The sequence below is a fragment of the Salmo trutta genome, chromosome 2, assembly GCF_901001165.1.
Source record: "Salmo trutta chromosome 2, fSalTru1.1, whole genome shotgun sequence".
NCBI classification, from domain to species: Eukaryota; Metazoa; Chordata; class Actinopteri; order Salmoniformes; family Salmonidae; genus Salmo; species Salmo trutta.
Window position 1 is genome coordinate 37,372,479 of NC_042958.1, and position 24,872 is coordinate 37,397,350.

The 24,872-nt window shown below is 41.3% G+C and overlaps 1 protein-coding gene across 3 annotated transcripts in view; it reads left to right on the forward strand.

The window, feature by feature from the left end:
* The first annotated feature begins 5,148 nt into the window (after positions 1 to 5,148).
* The window catches only part of LOC115154822 (anion exchange protein 2), a 116,361-nt gene continuing 96,637 nt past the window's right edge, over positions 5,149 to 24,872 (forward strand). For all 3 annotated transcript variants that reach the window (XM_029701467.1, XM_029701456.1, XM_029701476.1), the window contains exon 1: positions 5,149 to 5,277. The gene's annotated coding sequence lies outside the window, so the exon portion shown is untranslated. The remainder of the gene's footprint in view (positions 5,278 to 24,872) is intronic.

Genomic DNA, 24,872 nt, shown 5'->3' on the forward strand with positions numbered 1-24,872 from the left:
TGGCGGGAACTGGAATGCTGTCGTTCACTTCGATCCAGAGCATCCCAAACATGCTCATTTTCAGCTTCCAGGAATTGTGTACAGATCCTTGCAACATGGGGCCATGCATTATCATGCTGAAACATGAGGTGATGGCGGCGGGTGAATGGCACAACAATGGGCCTCAGGATCTCGTCACAGTATCTCTGTGTATTCAAATTCCATTGATAGAATGCAATTGTGTTCATTGTCCGTAGCTTATGCCTTCCCATACCATAACCCCACCGGCACCATGAGGCACTCTGTTCACAACGTTGACATCAGCAAACTGCTCGCCCACACGACACCATACACACTCTCTGCCATCTACCCGGTACAGTTGAAACCGGGATTCATCCGCGAAGAGCACACTTCTCCAGCGTGCCAGTGGCCATCAAAGGTTATGACACCGAACTGCAGTCAGGTCAAGATGCTGTTGATGACGACAAGCATGCAGATGAGCTTCCCGGAGAAGGTTTGACAGTTTTTGCAGAAATGATTTTGTTGTGCAAACCCACAGTTTCATCAGCTGGGTGGCTGGTCTCAGACGATCCCACAGGTGAAGAAGCCAGATGTTGATGTCCTGGGCTAGCGTGGGTACACATGGTCTGTGGTTGTGAAGCCGGTTGGATGTACTGACAAATTCTCTAAATCGACATTGGAGGCGGCTTATGGTAGAGATGAACATTACATTCTCTGGCAACAGCTCTGGTGGACATTCCTGCAGTCAGCATGCCAAATGCATGCTCCCTCAAATCTTGACATCTGTATCATTGTGTTCTGTGACAAAACTGCACATTTAAGAGTGGCCTTTTATTGTCCCCAGCACAAGGTGCACCTGTGTAATGATCATGCTGTTCAATTTCACAGTTTCTTGATATGCCACACCCGTCAGGATTATCTAGGCAAATGAGAAATGCTCACTAACAGGAACGTAAAGAAATTTGTGCACAGAATCTGAGAGAAAAGCTTTTTGTGTGCATGGAAAATTTCTATGATCTTTTATTTCAGCTCATAAAATATGGGACCAACACCTTGTTGACCACATCCCACTTCTGACACCAATGTAATGAAACAGGCAGGGAGCAGGTCTCGAAACCCTCGACCTTCTAGCCCGAAGTCCAGCGCGCTATCGACTGTGCCACAAAAGCATGCTTAAGCGACAGAGTCGATAGCCACGCTTATAAACCCAGGGTCGTTACAATATGTTGCGTTTATATTTTTGTTCAGTATATAATCCTTGATTCATTCTCAGCTAAGATCTTTATTTTCTTTGAAAGGTATTCTACATGTACATCAGTCGGGTTTTAGACAATGCCATAGTACTATCTCTGCTCCATCCCTATTTTTAAATGATGTGGTTGAATTAGGAGTGAGTGATCAATAGCATCGAAGGCCTTTAACAGGTCAATGAAGAGGGCAGCACAATGTTGCTTTTTATCCATACAATTAGAGACTTTCCTCAATTGGCCCTAGACCAGGCTGCATATAACTGGTTTAACAATGACTTTACAGATAGAACTAAATTTGTATCTACTGATGTTTGTTAAATCAGGTTTCCTGGATATTACCAATGGTGTCCCGCAGGGGTCGATTCTGGGTCCTGTACTCTTTACTGTTTACATTAACAATATTGACTTGCTTGTAAAAAATTGTACCCTGCACTTGTACGCCGATGATACTGTTGTTTATGTTATTGCCCCCATGATTGACCAGGCTCTGAGCTACAGTCTGCCTTCATTGTATTACAGAAAAACTTTTTTGACCTGAAATTAGTACGAATGCAGGTAAAACTAAGTATATGTTGTTCTCTAGAGCGCATAAAAACAACTCTGATGATTTAAGCATATGTACTTGGATGGTGTCCATATTGATCGTGTCCCTGCTTACAAATATCTGGGCATCTGGACAGATGAAAAGCGGTCTTTAAAAAATTATATTTCTGAGTTAAGAAGCTGAGAATAAAAATGGGCTTCTTCTACAGAAATAGGTCATGCCTATCGCTAACCTGTGGGTGTCTCAGGGGGAGTTGGGATATGCAACAGAAGAAATATAAGCACCCCCCCCCCCAAAACAACTTATTATTATTAGGATATTAGCGTAACTAGCCCCCCTGTAATTCACATTAAGACCTCAAGATTTCAAATTATTTTCCAAACACTATCCCTGGCCGCCACTGCTTGTGCTCAACAAAAAATGTACTCTGTCGTCACAACTTTGAGATATTTCAATAAAACGATTGTGTGGTAAGTTTATTACATTTTTGATCATTTTGAAAAAGTTGTATATACACTGCTCAAAAAAATAAAGGGAACACTTAAACAACACAATGTAACTCCAAGTCAATCACACTTCTGTGAAATCAAACTGTCCACTTAGGAAGCAACACTGATTGACAATACATTTCACATGCTGTTGTGCAAATGGAAAAGACAACAGGTGGAAATTATAGGCAATTAGCAAGACACCCCCTATAAAGGAGTGGTTCTGCAGGTGGTGACCACAGACCACTTCTCAGTTCCTATGCTTCCTGGCTGATGTTTTGGTCACTTTTGAATGCTGGCGGTGCTTTCACTCTAGTGGTAGCATGAGACGGAGTCTACAACCCACACAAGTGGCTCAGGTAGTGCAGCTCATCCAGGATGGCACATTAATGCGAGCTGTGGCAAGAAGGTTTGCTGTGTCTGTCAGCGTAGTGTCCAGAGCATGGAGGCGCTACCAGGAGACAGGCCAGTACATCAGGAGATGTGGAGGAGGCCGTAGGAGGGCAACAACCCAGCAGCAGGACCGCTACCTCCGCCTTTGTGCAAGGAGGAGCAGGAGGAGCACTGCCAGAGCCCTGCAAAATGACCTCCAGCAGGCCACAAATGTGCATGTGTCTGCTCAAACGGTCAGAAACAGACTCCATGAGGGTGGTATGAGGGCCCGACGTCCACAGGTGGGGGTTGTGCTTACAGCCCAACACCGTGCAGGACGTTTGGCATTTGCCAGAGAACACCAAGATTGGCAAATTCGCCACTGGCGCCCTGTGCTCTTCACAGATGAAAGCAGGTTCACACTGAGCACGTGACAGACGTGACAGAGTCTGGAGACGCCGTGGAGAACGTTCTGCTGCCTGCAACATCCTCCAGCATGACCGGTTTGGCGGTGGGTCAGTCATGGTGTGGGGTGGCATTTCTTTGGGGGGCCGCACAGCCCTCCATGTGCTCGCCAGAGATAGCCTGACTGCCATTAGGTACCGAGATGAGATCCTCAGACCCCTTGTGAGACCATATGCTGGTGCGGTTGGCCCTGGGTTCCTCCTAATGCAAGACAATGCTAGACCTCATGTGGCTGGAGTGTGTCAGCAGTTCCTGCAAGAGGAAGGCATTGATGCTATGGACTGGCCCGCCCGTTCCCCAGACCTGAATCCAATTGAGCACATCTGGGACATCATGTCTCGCTCCATCCACCAACGCCACGTTGCACCACAGACTGTCCAGGAGTTGGCGGATGCTTCAGTCCAGGTCTGGGAGGAGATCCCTCAGGAGACCATCCGCCACCTCATCAGGAGCATGCCCAGGTGTTGTAGGGAGGTCATACAGGCACGTGGAAGCCACACACACTACTGAGCCTCATTTTGACTTGTTTTAAGGACATTACATCAAAGTTGGATCAGCCTGTAGTGTGGTTTTCCACTTTAATTTTGAGTGTGACTCCAAATCCAGACCTCCATGGGTTGATAAATTGGATTTCCATTGATTATTTATGCGTGATTTTGTTGTCAGCACATTCAACTATGTAAAGAAAAAAGTATTTAATAAGATTATTTCATTCATTCAGATCTAGGATGTGTTATTTTAGTGTTCCCTTTATTTTTTTGAGCAGTGTATATTCAAATGAAGTCTATAATTATTATTATTTTTAAATAGGAAAGCCTTAACATAAATAATCCACTTGTTTAAAGAGAAAAATGTAGTAATTTTTGAGTAAAGTAGTAATATGTTGGGTGAGTGTATTGGGGGCAATCCCTCCCAGGGGCTAGTTACCCCTTTATGGTTATGAATGTGTTTCTTCCTCTCATTTAGACAATGACTAGCCCAGTTAGCGCTAGTTTATGCTAACTTTCTAGCTAGCAACTTCACCAGCAGTAAATGCTTGCCAGCTAGCTAGTTAGCGTAATAAGCTTCTAGGAGTGTTAGCTAGCAATCTTACTACCAGGTCGTCTGAGGTAAAATGCATTAAAAAGATAACTTAATTGCAGCTGTAAATGTTACCACTAGTGACTGATAGCTTTACAGTTACTGTTACTTTATAGCCGTTTACCTATTTTACACAGTACTTTGTCATTAAGCTAGATAGCTACGTTTTTAAGAGAGAGCATTTCAATTGACATCTCTCCCCCTGTTTACAGTCATGTGGGGACTGGATTATGTATGAGCAGTGCAGGAGGTGAGCTCATGAGTTGTGGTCCAATTTTACCGGGGATAGCTTTATTTGTTATTTATGATAGTTACCCCGTAGCACCCTACTATTAGCAGATTATTCAGTCCACGTTCCTATCGGTCTTAGAGCTTTGGTGACAAAATCTATATGAACGCAGCTGCCACTTCATTAAAGCTCACAACGCTTTATTATGGGTGACAGTTATGGTACTCATCACTGCATTCTCTACCAGAAAGTTGGTTGGCTCTCTTTGATGTGACTTAGGTTGGTTGACACATTGCTATGTTTTCATTTATAAAGGAATTCATTTTACAAAAAGTCCCACCGTACCTAACATCACGACTCAACTTTAGACAAGTGAGTTACTATACCCGGTCTCAGTGATGGCTAACTCTGGAAATTCCTTTGGTCTCTACGGAGTTAGGCAAATCAGCTTTTAGTTTTCACCTTATTTCTTGAACAATTTTCAAAATGTAATTACATTTGATGTTTTGGTGCCTCTAAGGCAATTCAGAAAGTTAGCCGATTGAGGATATTACTGATGAACGTGTTTCCTTTTTATGATTGTGTTTTTTTTCCCTGCTTGCAGTTTATATTTATGTTTTGATGCTTGTAATTTAGGTTTCATCTGTAAAAGAGAGCTCTGTCTCAGTTTGACTCCCTGATAAATAAAGGTAAAAACGTAACTTTATGTGACGTCTGAACTCCAGTCCGCCTACACTAGTCGCTGCTGCTCAACTCCATTGTAAATCGTGGAGTTTAGTCGGCTTGTTAGTGCATCCATAGCTACCTCAGCACGTCCACACAAGGCAGCGGGAGGCGAGGCGGAGTTGGGTAAGTCTACTAAACTAAGCAGGAACTAGATAAATGACATGTACTGTTTGTAAATCTGTAAAAAATCCCCTTGTTAAACGGAGAAAGTTTTTGTTAGCGCGTTATCTTCTAAAACACAGACACGTTGAGATTTGACAGGCAATGCTAACTAGCAGCAAGCTACGCTGTCACTTGGCATGGTTGTAACGGAAAGGTTTAGCTAGCAATGCTAGCCAGATAATGGGGATGACTGAACGGTATTGTCGATAAAGATGGCAATTTAAAACGTTGGTATAATATACATTTATTGCAGACATTTAACTACAGACGTGAGCTAGCGTTAGAGTAAAAAAAAAATGAATGATAGTTAAAGCCATGTGACAACAGTCGACTTTTGGATTAGGCTATAATTTGCGAAACCGCAATTAGGGGCGTTTTCTGATATAGGCGTTTCTTGATATCAAGTTACACCCATTGGTCCTTGTCCGTTTATTTCGGTCGGGGATAACAAACGTTGACAATTGTCGCTAAGCTTTACCCTATCTATTTTCTTAACTTGCCACGCTTATTCACCTAACTTGCCACGCAAACAAATCTGTGTCAAGAAACCTTCAATCTCATAACACTGGGACTGACCAATGACAGTGGGCTTTTCCTAATATCAGGGAACACCCACATCAAGAAACGCCCCGAATTGCCCTCTGCAATTACACCATATTCGGCTTTTGGGGAAAGTAACAGTGCATTTTCACATAACAACGATAGGGGCGATGGAGGGATTTGAAGTGGGCAAGGGACTGTTGGACGAGCACGGGCGACGGAGCCTGAACAGGGCGGGAGCAAAGTTGGGGAAAGCTGAACTTTATGCAAATACTCTGCGATATTGCAACGTTATTGACCAATCGAAGCTCACTATAGCTTCCAGCCCCTACTGGATTGTCTGTTGATACCTAGCACTACCTAGCCAGCATCCAAGTGAGGGTGAAGCTACCATGGCTATACTAATTATCATGTTATGTGGAAATCCCTTTAGAAGGAGAGGTATGTCGGAAGCTCACTCAGCCAAATTTGTTATGAAGGTTTTTCATTTGGTTACACGCATCCTATCAACTGTACATTTTAGGTGTACTGTTAGCTAAACTTATCGAACAATCACCTTCATTACTACCCTGATCAGCTTATTCTTGACTATCTGGAGCTTCCCCTTCAGAAGCTAGTCATTTCAATGTCGATTTCCCCCCCCCCCCTCCATGTTGGTCGGATTGAATGCATGCATGTCTTTTTCAACTTTTGTGTGTGCTTGTTTTTAAAATGGTTTAATTAATAAACTAAACAAAACTATATATTCAAATCGAAACTGGAGAAATGATCATGAAACTATATTTTATAGCCTTTTCACTCTGTCCAGCTTGCTTGATCGAAATGAAAGCTACTGTCAGGGAGCTAATTTTGACTGCAAGGAAAAATGTGTTTTAAGTGCTGCCCTACGGCATGTGGCAGGGCCTACAGTCCATTACAGATTACATAGGAAGCCTCAGCCGTGATCTGCCCAACGATGCCTCCACCAGACGAATTCAATGCATTTTATGCATGCTTCGACAAAAACAATGCCGTGGCGTGCATGAGGGTCCCCGCTGACCCAGTGGACTGGGTGATCTCGCTCTCCAAGGCAGACGTGAGTATGGTCTTTAATCTGGTCAATACTCGTGGGGCCGGACGTTATTTCAGGGTGCGTTCTCAGAGCATGTGAAGAACAGCCTCTTCTTGTCCCAGTCTAATCCCCACGTCTCAAGCTGACCACCATCATTCCTATTCACAAGAACTCTAAAGGCGTCAGCATGCTTCAGTTCGGCTAGCGCCTCACCAAATTCAGGTATACCGAACGAGTGTGCTCGCATACTCCCATATAAGACCTTTGCTTGAAAAACAAGAAAAAAAGGGCCTATAGTACTGTTTGGCTACGGCATCTCAAAATGGACAGTCTACGCTTCCTCAAAACAGTCAGAAATAATCTAAAATAACTAAAGGAATGGTTATGGCACACATCAACTCCATCATCCCAGACGCCCTAGACCCATTATAATTTGCATACCGCTCCAAAGGATCCATAGATGACGCAATCTATTTTGCACTTCACACTTGCCTCACCCACCAAGATTAGGTATTCTTCTGATGTTAGAATGCTGTTCATTGCCTACAGCTCAGTGTTCAACACCATAGGCCCCTCCAAACTCGTCACCAAGCTTGGGACCCTGGTACTGAACACCTTCTGCAACTGGATCCTGGACTTCCTGAGGGGCGCCCCCAGGTGGTGAGGGTAGGCAACAGCTCCACCACCAGGGCATACATTTGACTTTTTGGTCCACCAGCCACTGTGGCAAGTAGATTTTTTATTTTTTTTGAGTAGCAAAAATTACACCAACAACAAACAAATTAGTCTTCTTTGTAATGTTTCTAAAACAAAAGTATTACTAGTAAGTAGTATATTGTTTAACCTCTTATGGCTAGGGGGCAGTATTTTCACGGCTGGATAAAAAACGTACCCGATTTAATCTGATTATTAGTCCTGCCCAGAAACTAGAATATGCATATAATTATTAGCTTTGGAGAGAAAACACTCCACAGTTTCTGAAACTGTTTGAATGGTGTCTGTGAGTATAACAGAACTCCTATGGCAGGCAAAAACCTGAGATGCTTCTGTTCAGGAAGTACCCTGTCTGACCATTTATTTGCTTTCTTTGACATCTCTTCCAAAAACTACGGATCTCTGCTGTTACGTGACACTTCCCACGTCTCCAATGGGGTCTCAGAGCCCGGGAAAAACAGGAATGATGTAATTCAAAGCCCTGGCTGAAACAATAGAGAGCAAAAGCTAAGTCGTCTCTCAGTGGAGAAATGCCTACGCTCGCGACATGCCCCGCCCCCGTCTTTCGGTTTTTCCCTCAGTTTACAGACATGCAGATTCCCGGTCGGAATATTATCGCTTTTCTACGAGATAAATTGCATAAAAATTGGTTTTAAACAGCGGTTGACATGCTTCGAAGTACGGTAATGGAATATTTAGAATTTTTTTGTCACGTTCTGCGCCTTGCTCGTGACCGTGATTTACCATTGGGATAGTGTCTAGAACGCACGAACAAAACGTCGTTGATGGAACATAACGATGGATTATTTGGGACCAAACCTACATTTGTTATTGAAGTAGAAGTCCTGGGAGTGCATTCTGACGAAGAACAGGAAAGGTAAGACCATTTTTCTTATAGGAAATGTGATTTTGGTGAAGGCTAAACTGGTTGGGTGTCTAAATAGCTAGCCCTGTGATGCCGGGCTATGTACTTAGAATATTGCAAAATGTGCTTCATCCGAAAAGCTATTTTAAAATCGGACATATCGAGTGCATAGAGGAGTTCTGTATCTATAATTCTTAAAATAATTGTTATGCTTTTTGTGAACGTTTATCATGAGTAATTTAGTAAATTCACCGGAAGTGTTCGGTGGGAATGCTAGTTCTGAACGTCACATGCTAATGTAAAAAGCTGGTTTTTGATATAAATATGAACTTGATTGAACAGACATGCATGTATTGTATAACATAATGTCCTAGGTGTGTCATCTGATGAAGATAATCAAAGGTTAGTGCTGCATTTAGCTGTGGTTTTGTTTTTTGTGACATATGCTAGCTTGAAAAATGGGTGTCTGATTATTTCTGGCTGGGTACTCTGCTGACATAATCTAATGTTTTGCTTTCGCTGTAAAGCCTTTTTGAAATCGGACAGTGTGGTTAGATTAACGAGAGTCTTGTCTTTAAATAGCTGTAAAATAGTCATATGTTTGAAAAGTGGAAGTTTTCGGATTTTAGAGGAGTTTGTATTTCGTGCCCCGCCCATCATTGGATATTGGAGCAGACGTTCCGCTAGCGGAACATCTAGATGTAAGAGGTTAATTATTTTATTTTGTGACCTGAGTCTGAACCAAAATATGACAGATGAGGAAAAAATTCATTAACTGCCAGGTTAACGTGGCAATGCGACTCGACAGGTTTGTGCCTTTTTAGATTGAGTCTGTCTAGTAGACGCGTTGTCTTCTCTTCCCTAGCAGTTGAAACTCAAACATAGAAAAACAACTTAGCTTGTGAACAAAACCATGTACACTACCGTTCAAAGGTTTGGGGTTACTTAGAAATGTCCTTGTTTTTGGAAGAAAAATCACTTTGTCCATTGAAATAATATCAAATTGATCAAAAATACAGTGTAGACATTGTTAATGTTGTAAATGACTATTGTAGCTGGAAAGATTGTACACCATGAAAATATTCTATAAAAAAAACAGAGGCCCATTATCAGCAACCATCACTCCTGTGTTCTAATGGCACATTGTGTTAGCTAATCCAATGTATAATTTTAAAAGGCTACTTGATCGTTAGAAAACCCTTTTGCAATTGTTAGCACAGCTGAAAACGGCTGTCCTGATTTAAAGAAGCAGTAAAACTGTCCTTTAGACTAGTTATCTGGAGCATCAGCATTTGTGGGTTCGATTACAGGCTCAAAATGGCCAGAAACAAAGTACTTTCTTCTGAAACTCGTCAGTCTCTTCTTGTTCTGAGAAATGAAGGCTATCCCATGCGAGAAATTGCCACGAAACTGAAGATCTCGTACAACGCTGAATACTACTCCCTTCACAGAACAACGCAAACTGGCTGTAACCAGAATAGAAAGAGGAGTGGGAGGCCTCGGAGCACAACTGACCAAGAGGACAAGTACATTAGTGTCTAGTTTGAGAAACAGACGCCTCACAAGTCCTCAACTGGCAGCTTCATTAAATAGTACCCGCAAAACACCAGTCTCAACGTCAACAGTGAAGAGGTGACTCCGGGATGCTGGCCTTCTAGGCAGAATTGCAAAGAAAAATCCATGTCTCAAACTGGCCAATAAGAAGAAAAGATTAAGATGGGCAAAAGAACACAGACCATAGACAGAGGAACTCTGCCTAGGAGGCAAGCATCCTGGAGTCACCTCTTCACTGTTGACGTTGAGACTGGTGTTTTGCAGGTACTATTTAATAAAGCTGACAGTTGAGGACTTGAGGCATATTTGACAGCCTCAAGTCTTCATGGGTATAACGCTACAAGCTTAGCACACCTGTATTTGGGGAGTTTCTCCCATTCTTCTCTGCAGATCCTCTCAAGCTTTGTCAGGTTGGATGGGGAGTGTCGCTGCACAGCTATTTTCAGGTCTCTCCAGAGATGTTCGATCGGGTTCAAGTTCTGTCTGGGCCACATCTCTGGAGAAACCAGAAAATAGCAGTGCAGCGACACTCCCCATCCAACCTCACAGAGCTTGCGAGGATCTGCAGAGAAGGATGGGAGAATACAGGTGTGCCAAGCTTGTAGCATCATACCCAAGAAGACTCAAGGCTGTACTCGCTGCCAAAGGTGCTTCAAAAAGTACTAAGTAAGGGTCTGACTACTTATGTAAATATGATTAGTTTTTTATTTTTCATACATTTGGAAACATTAAGTCCTAAAGGTCTCTAGCTTTTGAGCTTTTCGCCGCCTCCGTTTGCTTGAGGTGTCCGGTGCAAGCGTTACACATGTACATTGAGCAGACCAGGGGTGTCTGTTTGTTTGTGTGACCAACTTTGTCTGTTTTGCTTTTCCATCTCATGGATTGTGGAGGCTTTTGCTCTGGCCTATGACAACAAAAGGCAGGAATTACCTAACGGTGTACGCGCCCACACACTGGGGTCTGGCGGCATCTTGGGTGTTGTTTAAAGGGTTGTTTTTAGTAGAGGTCTTCACAGAGCCACCTGTACGCGAGAGCCGGGTCCGGATCCAGAATTCTCAATAATGGTCTGATGTGATTGTCACTGGTCTCAAGTATGTGTAATTTTAACTGACATATCCGTACAGAGAATCATTGGTCCGTAGCAAGTGTAGCTTGTTGGCCAGTCATGAGTCAAAGCGCCAATAGCTTACAGCCATAGAGCCTCGCTTTGTGTGTGGCAGAAGTTAGGTGATATCTAATCATTGGAAGATGGGATTCAAATGATGGAAATAAAAGTTAAAGGAGAAGGATAGGCTACAACGACCAACAGGTAGGCTGCTACTTAATGTTCTGAATGGAGCCGTTTTTAGTTGTAACTGTAGGATTAGAAAGGGCATGTACTGCAGCAAACGTTAGCTAGCTTATCTAGCTTCTCCTGGTTTGATGCAGTCAAGACAGGTACTATGTAATCATATTTGGTGATAAATAACCTAGCTATGGCAGCTATTAGTCTACAGTAGTGCGAGTCGGCTTGGTTGGTTGCCGTCTTTCGCTCCTTCCTCCTGTTGTCACTCACAGTATGGCTGCCCCTCGCCTGCTAGATAGGCACCTCTCTCCCTCCTGTCACGCTTTATCTGCTCCGGTTAATAAAGTAACTTAATTGACTGATGCTGCTTTCCTCACTCAAATCGGACTGGGTCTGGATCCGATGAGGTTTATATGGAACAGGTCTATTTCTCAGTTCGGAACGGGTCTCTTTAATTTATTTGATTCATTCATCTCTAATCCGGGTGGAAAAGCCCCATGTCCATATTTTGGAACTGGTCCAACCTTTTGGACTCATGAAGACTGTAGGAGATATTTGTGCTGCGGTGAGCATCACCACACACTGAGGTTTTATTGCTTTGATGTCTCTGGCCCCGGTGTAGCTGGGACAGGAGAGGGTCATTAGGCAGTACGCAGATTGCCCAATACCCGGGTACCGCAGGTTGTCCTGTGGGGTTGGAACCCTGGGTGGTCTGAATCTGTGCCTCTAATTTATCACCTCTGGAAGGTGGGGCATGGTGTTAATGGGAACTAAGGAGACATCCTTCCTGCCAATAGCCTTTAGAATCTGGGGTCTGTAGTTTTGCTGCAAGAGTAATTTCTGAGTCATTATGGAAGTATGAGGCAATAACTGGTTTACAACAGAATGGAAATGTTTCCACATAAATGAAAGAGCACACCTCGTACCCCTGACCACACACTAGAGGTCGACCGATTTATGATTTTAACGCCGATACCGATTATTGGAGTTCCAAAAAAAGCGGATACCGATTAATCGGCCGATGTAAATTTTTTATTTGTAATAATGACAATTACAACAATATTGAATGAACACTTATTTTAACTTAATATAATACATCAATAAAATCAATTTAGCCTCAAATAAATAATGAAACATGTTCAATTTGGTTTAAATAATGCAAAAACAAAGTGTTGGAGAAGAAAGTAAAAGTGCAATATGTGCCATGTAAGAAAGCTAACGTTTAAGTGCCTTGCTCAGAACATGGGAACATATGAAAGCTGGTTCCTTAACATGAGTCTTCAATATTCCCGGGTAAGAAGTTTTAGGTTGTAGTTATTATAGGACTATTTCTCTCTATACAGTTGACTGTTGGATGTTCTTATAGGCACTTTAGTTTTGACAGTGTAACAGTATAGCTTCCGTCCCTCTCCTCGCTCCTACCTGGGCTCGAACCAGGAACACATCGACAACAGCCACCCTCGAAGCAGCGTTATCCATGCAGAGCAAGGGGAATAACTACTCCAAGTCTCAGAGCGAGTGACGTTTGAAACGCTATTAGCGCGCACCCCGCTAACTAGCTAGCCATTTCACATCGGTTACACCAGCCTAATCTTGGGAGTTGATAGGCTTGAAGGGGTGGGTATAATTTGTGGAACGTTCCAACAGGAATCTGTTCCAAAAAACGTAAAGTAAAAGGTTGCCAACCAACAACGCATACAAAGTAGCAACACATACAAACCTAGCTAACTAGCTGCCGAATAGGCATCAACTCACCACGTAGCTTATTCTTAATGTTTGTCCATAGGCAACCAGAGTGAGGACAGACATTTTTCGGAATAAACGTAACGAGTGAAAAACGCAATGAAATAGACCACTCCCTACCCAATATCTTATTCTGCTGCTATACAACTTTGTATGCGTTGTTTTTTGGCAACCTTGTTTTAACACGTTTTTGGAATAGATTCCTGTTGGAACGTTCCACAAATTATACCCACCCCTTTGAAGTCCTAAACAGTGCAATGCTTGAAGCACAGTGAAGAGCTGCTGGCAAAACGCACGAAGGTGCTGTTTGAATGAATGCTTACGAGCCTGCTGCTGCCTACCACCTCTGTCAGACTGCTCTATGAAATTCCAAATCATAGACTTAATTATAATATAATAAATACGAGCCTTAGGTCATTAATATAGTCGAATCCGGAAACTATCATCTCGAAAACAAACATTTTTTTCTTTCAGTGAAATACGGAACCGTTACGTATTTTATCTAACGGGTGGCATCCCTAAGTCTAAATATTCCTGTTATATTGACAACCTTCAATGTTATGTCATAATTACGTAAAATTCTGGTAAATTAGTTCGCAACGAGCCAGGCGGCCCAAACTGTTGCATATACCCTGACTGCGTGCAATGAACGCAAGGTAAGTGACAATTTCATGTTAGCAGGCAATATTAACTAAATATGCATGTTTAAAAATATATACTTGTGTATTGGTTTTAAAGAAAGGCATTGATGTTTATGGTTAGGTACATTGGTGCAACGACAGTGCTTTTTTCGCAAATGCGCTTGTTAAATCAACACCCGTTTGTCGAAGTAGGCTGGGATTTAATGAGAAATGAACAGGCACCGCATCGATTATATGCAACGCAGGACATGTTAGATAAACTAGTAATATCGTCAACCATGTGTAGTTAACTAGTGATTGATTATGTTAATTTATAAAAAAACAATCTTAAGTTTAATGCTAGCTAACAGGTAGTCAGCCTGCCATGCAGGCTCCTCGTGGAGTGCAATGTAAGGCAGGTGGTTAGAGCGTTGGACTAGTGTAATGATTTCGTTAGGAGAAGTATCGGAGTCAGGCGCAGGACACCGGGATGAGTGCAAACAAATCGTGTTTACTCAACCATAAATAAACCTTCTCCCACATCAATAATACATGGTTGGGAGAAACACCTCCAACAACCACAAAACAGGAAACAATCACGGACAAGACAAACAGGAAAGCCAGAGGGTTAAATAATGAACATAATCAGGGAATCATAAACAGGTGTGTACAATTAAGACAACCAAACGAACAGGGAAACATAGATCGGTGGTGGCTAGTAAGCCGGTGACGTCGACCGCCAAACGCCACCCGAACAAGGAGAGGGGCCGACTTCGGCGGAAGTCGTGACAACTAGTAACCAGAAGGTTGCAAAAACGAATCCCCGAATCCCCCCTGAACAAGGCAGTTAACCCCCGTTCCTAGGCCGTCATTGAAAATAAGAATGTGTTCTTAATCTGACTTGCCTAGTTAAATAAAGGTGTAATAAATCGGCAAATCGGTGGATTGTTCTGAAAACTTGAAATCGGTCCTAATTAATCGGCCATTTCGATTAATCGGTCGACCTCTACCACACACCCCCACACACAGCCTCTGATTGTTCGATGGGTTTAGCTAGGGAACAGCAGTTATAGTCATAACTGTACATTATCCCATGCAGGTTTACTTCTGTCATCCATAGCTGCTGATACTCACTACATTGCAGCTTCATGGCAGTCTCCTGATCAAATGGGATTGGCATAGAGTAAGAGCCATTTCTGATAGCGTTCCTATTAGCCCACAATATGTTGTCTTATATTAAATAACATTTCCTTCTTTGAAAGACCCTTCCCTGCTAGTACACCAAGACAGTCGATCTACCGGCACACACACATCCATCCATAAACATGTCATAGTGGGGCCCAATGTTGAATTCATTTAATTATGAGATATGGTTCTAGGCATGTTCAGTCAGGTCAAATTATTGGCACCCTTGATAAAGATGAGCAAAAAATACTGTATAAAATAAATACAAAACTCTTATTTTATGCTCCTAATTTAAAAAAATATATATTTTATTCTAATCTAATTGCTCAGAGAAAGATTGAGATAATAAATACAAATTATTTACAAAGGGTCAAAATTATTGCCACCCCTGTTTTCAATACTTCTGTGCCCTCCCCTTGCGAGTTTCTTTTCTGCATATGATTTCCTTCTTTCGTCACCAAACCCACCACTGGTATATGGCCAAAGAGATCTATTTTCATGTCATCTGAACATAGCACCTATTTCAATCCAAGTGCCAATGACGTTTAGCAAACTCCAGGAGGTGCTATGGTCAGAAAAGTACCTCATAAAATATGGTGATGGATCTTTGATGTTATGGGGTTATTTTGCTTTCATTGGTCCTGGGGCACTTGTTGTAATAGTATTTTTAAAATTATTATTGGAATGTCACAATTTTCTCCCATAGTAAGAGATACAGTAACAAATATTTGTTTTGTTATTTTACGAACATAGACAGAAATTAATCACAAAAGCTCAGTTTAAATATAGGAATTAGGTCCAACACATGGAACGTACAGTGTAATCCTGAGACAAGTAAACAACCATCATTTTAAGTAAATCCTTGTAGCACAAAGCTGATAAATCAGGTTCTAGGTAATTTAAATAAGTTTCCACACTTTGGAATATCTGACATGTACATTAAATTCGAAAAACATCAGTTCTACAATGGCATCCATTCAAATAGTATCTTATGCCAGTCCTTAATAGACGGGACCTTGTCATTAATCCACTGTGAGAGGATGTTTTTCCTCGCTGCGACGGTAAGGATGTTGTAAAGCCTCCTCTTACCCACAGAAGTAACATGCCTACTAGGGAGACCTAACAGCAAATAAACTTTTTTTTTTACATTTCTTGAACATTAGACCAGTATCTTTGTAATTTGGAACAAAACCATAAACAATGTGTTAGGGTGCCTATATCAGTTTTACATTTAAGACACTGAGGAGAAGAGGGGCTAAAAGCATGTCTGCGATTTGGGGATATATGCAATCTATGTATTATTCTTAATTGGATTGCTCTAGTAAGAAAAAAGATCCCCAAATGATCTCAATGTCTAACCAAATAGGAGTCAAAATGTGTGATCCTTTCAGAAATATAAGATAAGTGGGCACACCACTGATAAAACCTAATATTGGGCAGATCCAAGCCCCCCATAGAGCCTGGCAGCTGCAATATTGCCATCTTAAGTCTTGGCTTGCGTTTACTCCATATGAAGCAACTTAACCACCATTAAAAAATATTTTATTAACTCATTGGAAAGGAAGACTGGGATCATTTGATTGGGTAAAGTAGTCTAGGTAAAATGTTCATTTTCAAGAGGGATATTCTATTCAACCATAAAATCGGAGGAGTTCCAGCGCTCCAGAATCCTGTCTTATTGTATCAAATAAGGGAACAAAATTAGCTTTGTACATTTGATGGAATTTAGGAAATATGTGTGTGTATATGTGTGTGTGTGTGTATGTATATATATATATATATATATATATATATATATATATATATATACACACACACACACACACACACACACACACAGATATGTAAAACCTGAGGGAGACCATTTTAAAAGGGGGGAGAGGTAGTAGGTATAGAGTGAAGACTATCAAGTGGCATAGCCTCTGATTTAGTTGAATTTATCTTGTAGCCTGAGTTCACTGAATAATTCAGTAATATTAAAAAGAGATGTAATTAAAGTCTCGGGGCTAGAGATGAAAATCAAAACTTCATCAGCATACAAGCTTATTTGATGATCAACGTCACCAATGAGCAGACCCTGTATGGCAGGCTTACTCTGATGGCCTCGGCCAGTGGTTCCATAGCAAGCGCAAATAGGAGAGGGGACAAAGGACAGCCCTGTCTGGTACCTCCTGTGTGTGAAGAGTCATCATATAAAACCTTAAACCATTTTATAAAGTTGTCACCTAGACCCAATGTAGTTAGAGCAAATAATAGGTAGGACCACTTCACACGGTCAAATGCTTTTTCAGCACCTAGGGACAGCACAAGACCATCCACAGCACTTTGTTGGTAGGCTTGAAAACATTAAGCCGCCTGACATTATTACATGAGTTACGGGCTCTTAATGAAGCCAGTTTGGGCCCCTTTCACAATTAGTGGCAATAAGCCCCTTAGTCGTGTGGCTAGGATTTTAGAAAGCAATTTTTCTATCCACCTTCAGAAGAGCAAAAGGTCAGGATGAGGAACAAGACTCTGTGCATTTTCCCTTTTTGAGATAAGTGATATGCTAGCTTCCCTCAGCGTTTTGAGGGAGGCGGTCATTTGAAAATGAGTTGCTAAACATGTCAAGCAATGGCTGAAGGATCAGGCATTGGCACTCACTATAATACCCGTCTGGTTCTGTGGAACTACCATTTTGCAGATTCTCAATTGGAAACATAATCTCCTTGGTAATAGGGGTATTAACTTGTTATGGATAGGGGGCAGTATTTTCACGGCCGGTTAAAAAACATACCCGATTTAATCTGGTTATTACTCCTGCCCAGAAACTAGAATATGCATATAATTATTAGCTTTGGATAGAAAACACTCCAAAGTTTCTGAAACTGTTTGAATGGTGTCTGTGAGTATAACAGAACTCAAATGGCAGGCCAAAACCTGAGATGCTTCTGTACAGGAAGTACCCTGTCTGACCATTTCTTGGCCTTCTTTGCCATCTCTATCCAAAAAGAGTATCTCTGCTGTAGCGTAACACTTCCTGAGGCTCCCATAGGCTCTCAGGAGGCGGCAGAACGTTGAATGATGACTTTGCAGTCTCTGGCTGAAAAACAGTAGCGCATTTGGTAAGTGGTCGATCTGAGAACAATGAGACGGGCGTGCACGAGACGACTCCATGTTTACATTTTCAGTCTTTGAACGAAAACAACGACTCCCGGTCGGAATATTATCGCTATTTTACGAGAAATCGCATAAAAATTGATTTTAAACAGAGTTTGACATGCTTCGAAGTACGGTAATGGAATATTTTGAATTTTTTTGTCACGATACGCGCCGGGCGTATTACCCTTCGGATAGTGTCTTGAACGCACAACAAAACGCCGCTATTTGGATAGAACTATGGATTATTTGGAACCAAAACAACATTGGGTGATGAAGTAGAAGTCCTGGGAGTGCATTCTGATGAAGAACAGCAAAAGTAATCCAATTTTTCTTATAGTAAATCTGAGTTTGGTGAGTACCAAACTTGGTGGGTGTCAAAATAGCTAGCCATGATGGCCGGGCTATCTACTCAGAATATTGCAAAATGTGCTTTCACCGAAAAGCTATTTTAAAATCGGACACCGCGATTGCATAAAGGAGTTCTGTATCTATAATTCTTAAAATAATTTGTTTTTTGTGAACGTTTATCGTGAGTAATTTAGTAAATTCACCGGAAGTGTTCGGTGGGAATGCTAGTTCTGAACGTCACATGCTAATGTAAAAAGCTGGTTTTTGATATAAATATGAACTTGATTGAACAAAACATTCATGTATTGTATAACATAATGTCCTTAGGAGTGTCATCTGATGAAGATCATCAAAGGTTAGTGCTGCATTTGCTGTGGTTTTGGTTTTTGTGACATTATATGCTAGCTTGAAAAATGGGTGTCTGATTATTTCTGGCTGGGTACTCTGCTGACATAATCTAATGTTTTGCTTTCGCTGTAAAGCCTTTTTGAAATCGGACAGTGTGGTTAGATAAAGGAGAGTCTTGTCTTTAAAATGGTGTAAAATAGTCATATTGTTGAAAAATTGAAGTTTTCGGATTTTCGAGGAGTTTGTATTTCGCGCCACGCCCATCATTGGATATTGGAGCAGGTGTTCCGCTAGCGGAACGTCTAGATGTAAGAGGTTTTAAGGAGAGATCTCTGTTCTTTGGATATAGTAGGGAGCTCAATCTTAGAAAAGAAGTCCTCTGTTAATTTGGATGTGTCATTTCTGAGGCATAAATATTTGCATAAAATGTCCTAAATGACTCATTTTGCCATTTTCATATAAATGGTTGCCATCAGAATCAGTAATAGTAGCAATTGACTGGGAGTCTGTTCTCTTAAGCTAGGTATGCCAAATATTATCTCCATGTTCGTAAAGCTTTTGCCTGACAAATCAAATTTTATTTTCAGCGTCCTGTGTTAGGAGTCCAACATTGATCTAAGTACTGATAATCATTTTAATAGGGCACGCAGGAGTGGGAATTTTAATGTAGTCCTTCTCTTTAGTTGCCAATTCACCCTCTAACGTTTATTGCTTTTCACGGGGTTTTTTTGCCTCTTAGTGGCTAAGTATGACATAATCCGAACCCTGGCATATGCTTTACAGGTTTCCCAAAGGAGCGAGGTGTTATCTGTTGATTGAGAGAAATCCTTTAAACTTTTTACGTCCAGGATCACCTCCGCATGAACAGATATGACTATGGTTCCTATTTTAGCAGATAAAACCAACTGCAAAGACGTCCTTGGCATGAAAAAGTCATATTTTCTAGTCTGACATCCATGATGTGCAGAGAAAAAGGTGAACTCTCTGTTTGAGGGATGAAAGATTCTCCAGACATCAGCATACCCCAGATGATCACAAATTGATTTAAGCGACCTAGCTTGAGGAGAGGGTGAAACTATCCTACTGGGAAACTTGTCAAATAAGGGTGTTCAACAAACAATTAAAATCTCCAACCACTGCAGTGTCTGAGTTTTTAATTCTAAGAAGTCTAGAAATACCTTAGTGAGGAAATCAGGGTGGTTGAAATGTCCTGCCCTTGTTTTATTTTTTTCTATATATTTTTTTACCTTTTACTTATACAGGTTTATTTTCATTGAGATAAATATCTCTTTTCCAAGAGAGACATGGTCCAATAGCAGCAAGAGGAACGTTTCAGACAAACCAAATTACATACACTCACACAACATTAAACAAAACTATAAACATACATACAGTACAACAAAAACATATTACATTTAAAAACACAAACATCTTGACTAAAAACAGCTGGCCTAAAAACAATTACACTCTTCTATAATATATACATCAATCAAGTGTTTGAACTCTGCCAACGAAACTAGATCATCACATTTTAAAATGTTCAAAAGAGAATTCCAGGACCACGGTGCTAAGTAACTAAAACTATTTCTACCATGATCTGTTCTAATTTTTGATACTGTTAGAAGCAAATCAGAATGGGACAGTAATTGATACTTATTTACTGACCTAACTAAAAAATAACAGAGATAAAATGGCATTTTACCCAATATGGCCTTATAAATCAGTGTATACCAGTGTTTAAGCCTATGCAAGGTCAATGACGACCAGCCAACAGCGCTGTAGCGATCACAATGATGTGTTAGACGTTTCTGATTTGTAATGAACCTGAGGGCTGCATGATACACTGAATCAAGTGCTCTCAGGGTAGTGGCTGAGGCCTGCATATATATATATATATATATATAACATCACTAAAATCTAAAACCGACAGTAATGTACATCGTACCAGCCCCTTCCTGGCCTCAAAAGAAAAACAAGCCTTATGCCGGTAATAAAATCCTATTTTCAGCTTGAGCTTCCTTATCAAGTTCTCTACATGCACAGTGAAGCTCAGCTTATCATCAACCCACACACCCAAATATTTGTACACTTTAACTTGCTCTATATTATGTCCAGCCAATGTAGCAATGACATGATTTGTAACATGCCTGGCATTTGAAAATACCATGCATTTTGTTTTACCTGAATTTTACCTGAATTTAGAATCAGCTTGTATGATGTTAAATGCTCTTTGGGCATTTTCAAAAGCTAAAGATGATAAACTACTACCACTTGAATGAAAAACAGTATCATCTGCATAAAAATGAACATCCGCTGTTTCAATAAGATCCCCAATGTTGTTGATATACAAAATGAACAACAGTGGGCCCAAAATAGAACCTTGCGGAACACCTGAGCACACCTCCTATGGACTCAGATTTGCAACCATCCGCCATTACACATTGTGTACTATTTGATTGGTTTATAAATGACCTATCTAGAGCATGACCAGTAATTCCACAACATGTTAACCTTTGCACTAACACAGCATGGTCCACTGTGTCAAAAGCCTTCGACAAATCAATAAAAACAGACACACAATGTAACTTCTTATCAAGAGCACAGTGGATGTCATTTAAAACCTTCAATGTTGCTGAAACAGTGTTGTGGCCAGACCTAAAATCTGATTGCATTCCATTTTAAGATATTGTTTTCTTGGAAGTAGGTCTTTAGCTGCCTACTAACTAAGGACTCCAGTACCTTTGATAGTACAGACAATTTTGAAATGGGTCGATAGTTGTCAAGTAGCGAGGGATCTCCACCTTTCAGGAGAGGCAGTACAAAAGCAGATTTCCAAAACTTGGGGATTTCCTTAACATCAAGCGCAAAGTTAAAAATACATGTTAAGGGGGGAGCAATGATGTCAGCGGCTAGGTGTAGGAGGCGGGGGTCTAGTTCATCAGGGCCAGGGGATGTTTTTTTATCAATTTCTTTCAGGGCTTTATACACTTCCGAAACAGAGAAGGATGAAAAGGAAAACCTGGTGAAGGAGTGTACAGGGGTGTCAGGTACATTTTATAGGGGGCTCAATTATACCTTTGACCTTTTCAAATAATCTGCCTGCATCTAAAAAATGCTGGTTCAAGGCTTTCAGAATGGAGGTTCTCTCAGTTACAATCTGAGTGTCGACCAACAATTGTTTAGGAAGCTGTGTATATTTTCTGCACTCCAAACCTTTCACTACTTGCCAAAATTTGGATGGATTATTAACATTTTGTGAAGTGGATTTCGGGTAGTGGTCTGCTTTCAGTTTACGCATCATAGCCACACCCATATTTCGAAGACGTTTAAAAGCCATCCAATCATCTGCCAAACCAGTCCCTCTTGCTTTATCCCACATAACATTTCGTTCCCTTATGATTTTTGTAAGTTCCTTAGTAAACCAAGGGTTCTCTCTGCCCTTAATCCTGAATTTTTTTAAAAGGGGCATGCCTATTGCATACATCCTGGAATGCGTTATGGAAGTAAGAAAAAGCTAGTTCAACATCAGGGATTAATTCCATTTTATTCCATTCAACGCTTCCAGTTTCTTTTCGTAATAACACGTGGAGATTTCTTAGGAATTTTGCCATCTCTCACACAGGCAATAGCACAGTGATCACTTCTGTCATTTGCAAAAATACCAGAAGCATTAAAACGATGAGTGTTGGTTAAGATCAAATCAATCAAAGAGGATTTCAGAAGATATTTTATATTCAACCTAGTTACACTGTTGACAATCTGAGTAAGATTGTAGGTATTGCACATAATTTTGAGTTGATCAGAGCTAGATGTTAGCCAGTCCTGATTCAGATCACCCATCAGGACAAACTCAGAATTGACATTCTGTGATAACAATTTGAAAATACAATCCAGAGAGCCAACAGTAGCAGATGGAGGTCTATAACAGCAAGATACAACAATATTTAAAGATGAGCCAAGGTTTAGGTTCAAAGACAGATATTCAAATTGCTTAGGTTTAGTAACAAAGTCAGAATGACCACAGAGAACTTGTCTTTTACATATACAGCAACACAACCACCCTTAGATTTACGATCTGTACGAAAAACATTGTAACCATTTATGCCAATATTTTTGTCTGCAATAGATTTTTTTTAAGCCAGGTTTCAGAAAGCATAAATGCATCCGGGTCGGCAGTTTTTATCCATATATTCACAAAAACTTCAGGCCACTCTGACTACTTAATTCGGCAGGGGTAAGAATGTCAGGACCTGGATTAGACTGGACATTTCCAGACAAAAGAAGCAGCAAGATAATGGCAATTCTAGATTGAGGGTTACAACATTTTGGAGTTACAGACAGCACTTGAACGAGAATCCATAGTCACCAGAGTCTCTAACGCCACATATTTCAGGAGATGTGTGAAGTCCAGAGACATGGTTAAGTACCAAGAGAACAGTCCTGACATGTAAGCGCAAGAATCCGATTTCTCCCATATTGTTCGGGAGAAATGTGCGTAGTTCTCATGTGCATTTCCGGAGCAAGCGTGGGGTTTCTCACAATACTCGAGGGAGAAACAATCATATATTTCCTCATTCACAGTGCAACGGCCTCCAAATGTATCACCAACATTGTAAAAGCCAAGGGTAGACACCAGCAAAATGAACAGCAGCATCATGTTGACACAACAAAGGAGTTAAATACTTATTGTCACGACTTCGGCCGAAGTGTTGCAATGAGGCGAGTGTTGCAGTGAATTGGCCCAGCGTCGTCCGGGTTAGCGTCTTGTAAGCAGTCTATAGACAAGCATGCCATGAAATCAAATTAGTGTACCCTCAGGACCAGCTCAGGACTGCGGACGCCTCCTAGCGATCGTGTAGGCTGTAACGCACAGACAGGAAACTGAAACAGAAACAATGACGCTTGTAAAGTGCCTTTTTTAATTAAAACAAAACAACCACATTTATCTTTCACACATTTCAAAACCTTAAGTGGTAGTTTTATTTTCTCAAGAATTGCCACACCTTTACTTCTGGATGTAAATGACGCAGTCTTACCTGCCATTGCACTTTAACCAACCAATATGCAGACTAAATCCTACTATAAAGACAGGAAGGTACCTTTCCCAATGGATTGAACTCTCCTCATTCTCACTAAGCCTAAACAAACTATATGAACCCAAACTACACTACACCTGAAAAATAGACATGTAAAGTTCCAAAAGGGGGTTTCCCACTAGTTAACATGCAGGCGATTTCAACTCTCCAATGTAGACTCTGAAGTCTGCATAACCACTCTATAGATTAATAATTCATACATATGAAAATTAATTAAGGAGATTGAGGCTCATCCACCTAAGACAAAGCATGGGCACCAATATAGATTCACACAGATCTCAGTCTGAGCTATGGTGGCAGTTATAGTAGCAAGAAAAAATATTATATACACTGCTCAAAAAAATAAAGGGAACACTAAAATAACACATCCTAGATCTAAATGAATGAAATAATCTTATTAAATACTTTTTTTCTTTACATAGTTGAATGTGCTGACAACAAAATCACACAAAAATAATCAATGGAAATCCAATTTATCAACCCATGGAGGTCTGGATTTGGAGTCACACTCAAAATTTAAAGTGGAAAACCACACTACAGGCTGATCCGACTTTGATGTAATGTCCTTAAAACAAGTCAAAATGAGGCTCAGTAGTGTGTGTGGCCTCCACGTGCCTGTATGACTTCCCTACAACGCCTGGGCATGCTCCTGATGAGGTGGCGGATGGTCTCCTGAGGACTCTCCTCCCAGACCTGGACTAAAGCATCCGCCAACTCCTGGACAGTCTGTGGTGCAACGTGGCGTTGGTGGATGGAGCGAGACATGATGTCCCAGATGTGCTCAATTGGATTCAGGTCTGGGGAACGGGCGGGCCAGTCCATAGCATCAATGCCTTCCTCTTGCAGGAACTGCTGACACACTCCAGCCACATTAGGTCTAGCATTGTCTTGCATTAGGAGGAACCCAGGGCCAACCGCACCAGCATATGGTCTCACAAGGGGTCTGAGGATCTCATCTCGGTACCTAATGGCAGTCAGGCTACCTCTGGCGAGCACATAGAGGGCTGTGCGGCCCCCCAAAGAAATGCCACCCCACACCATGACTGACCCACAGCCAAACCGGTCA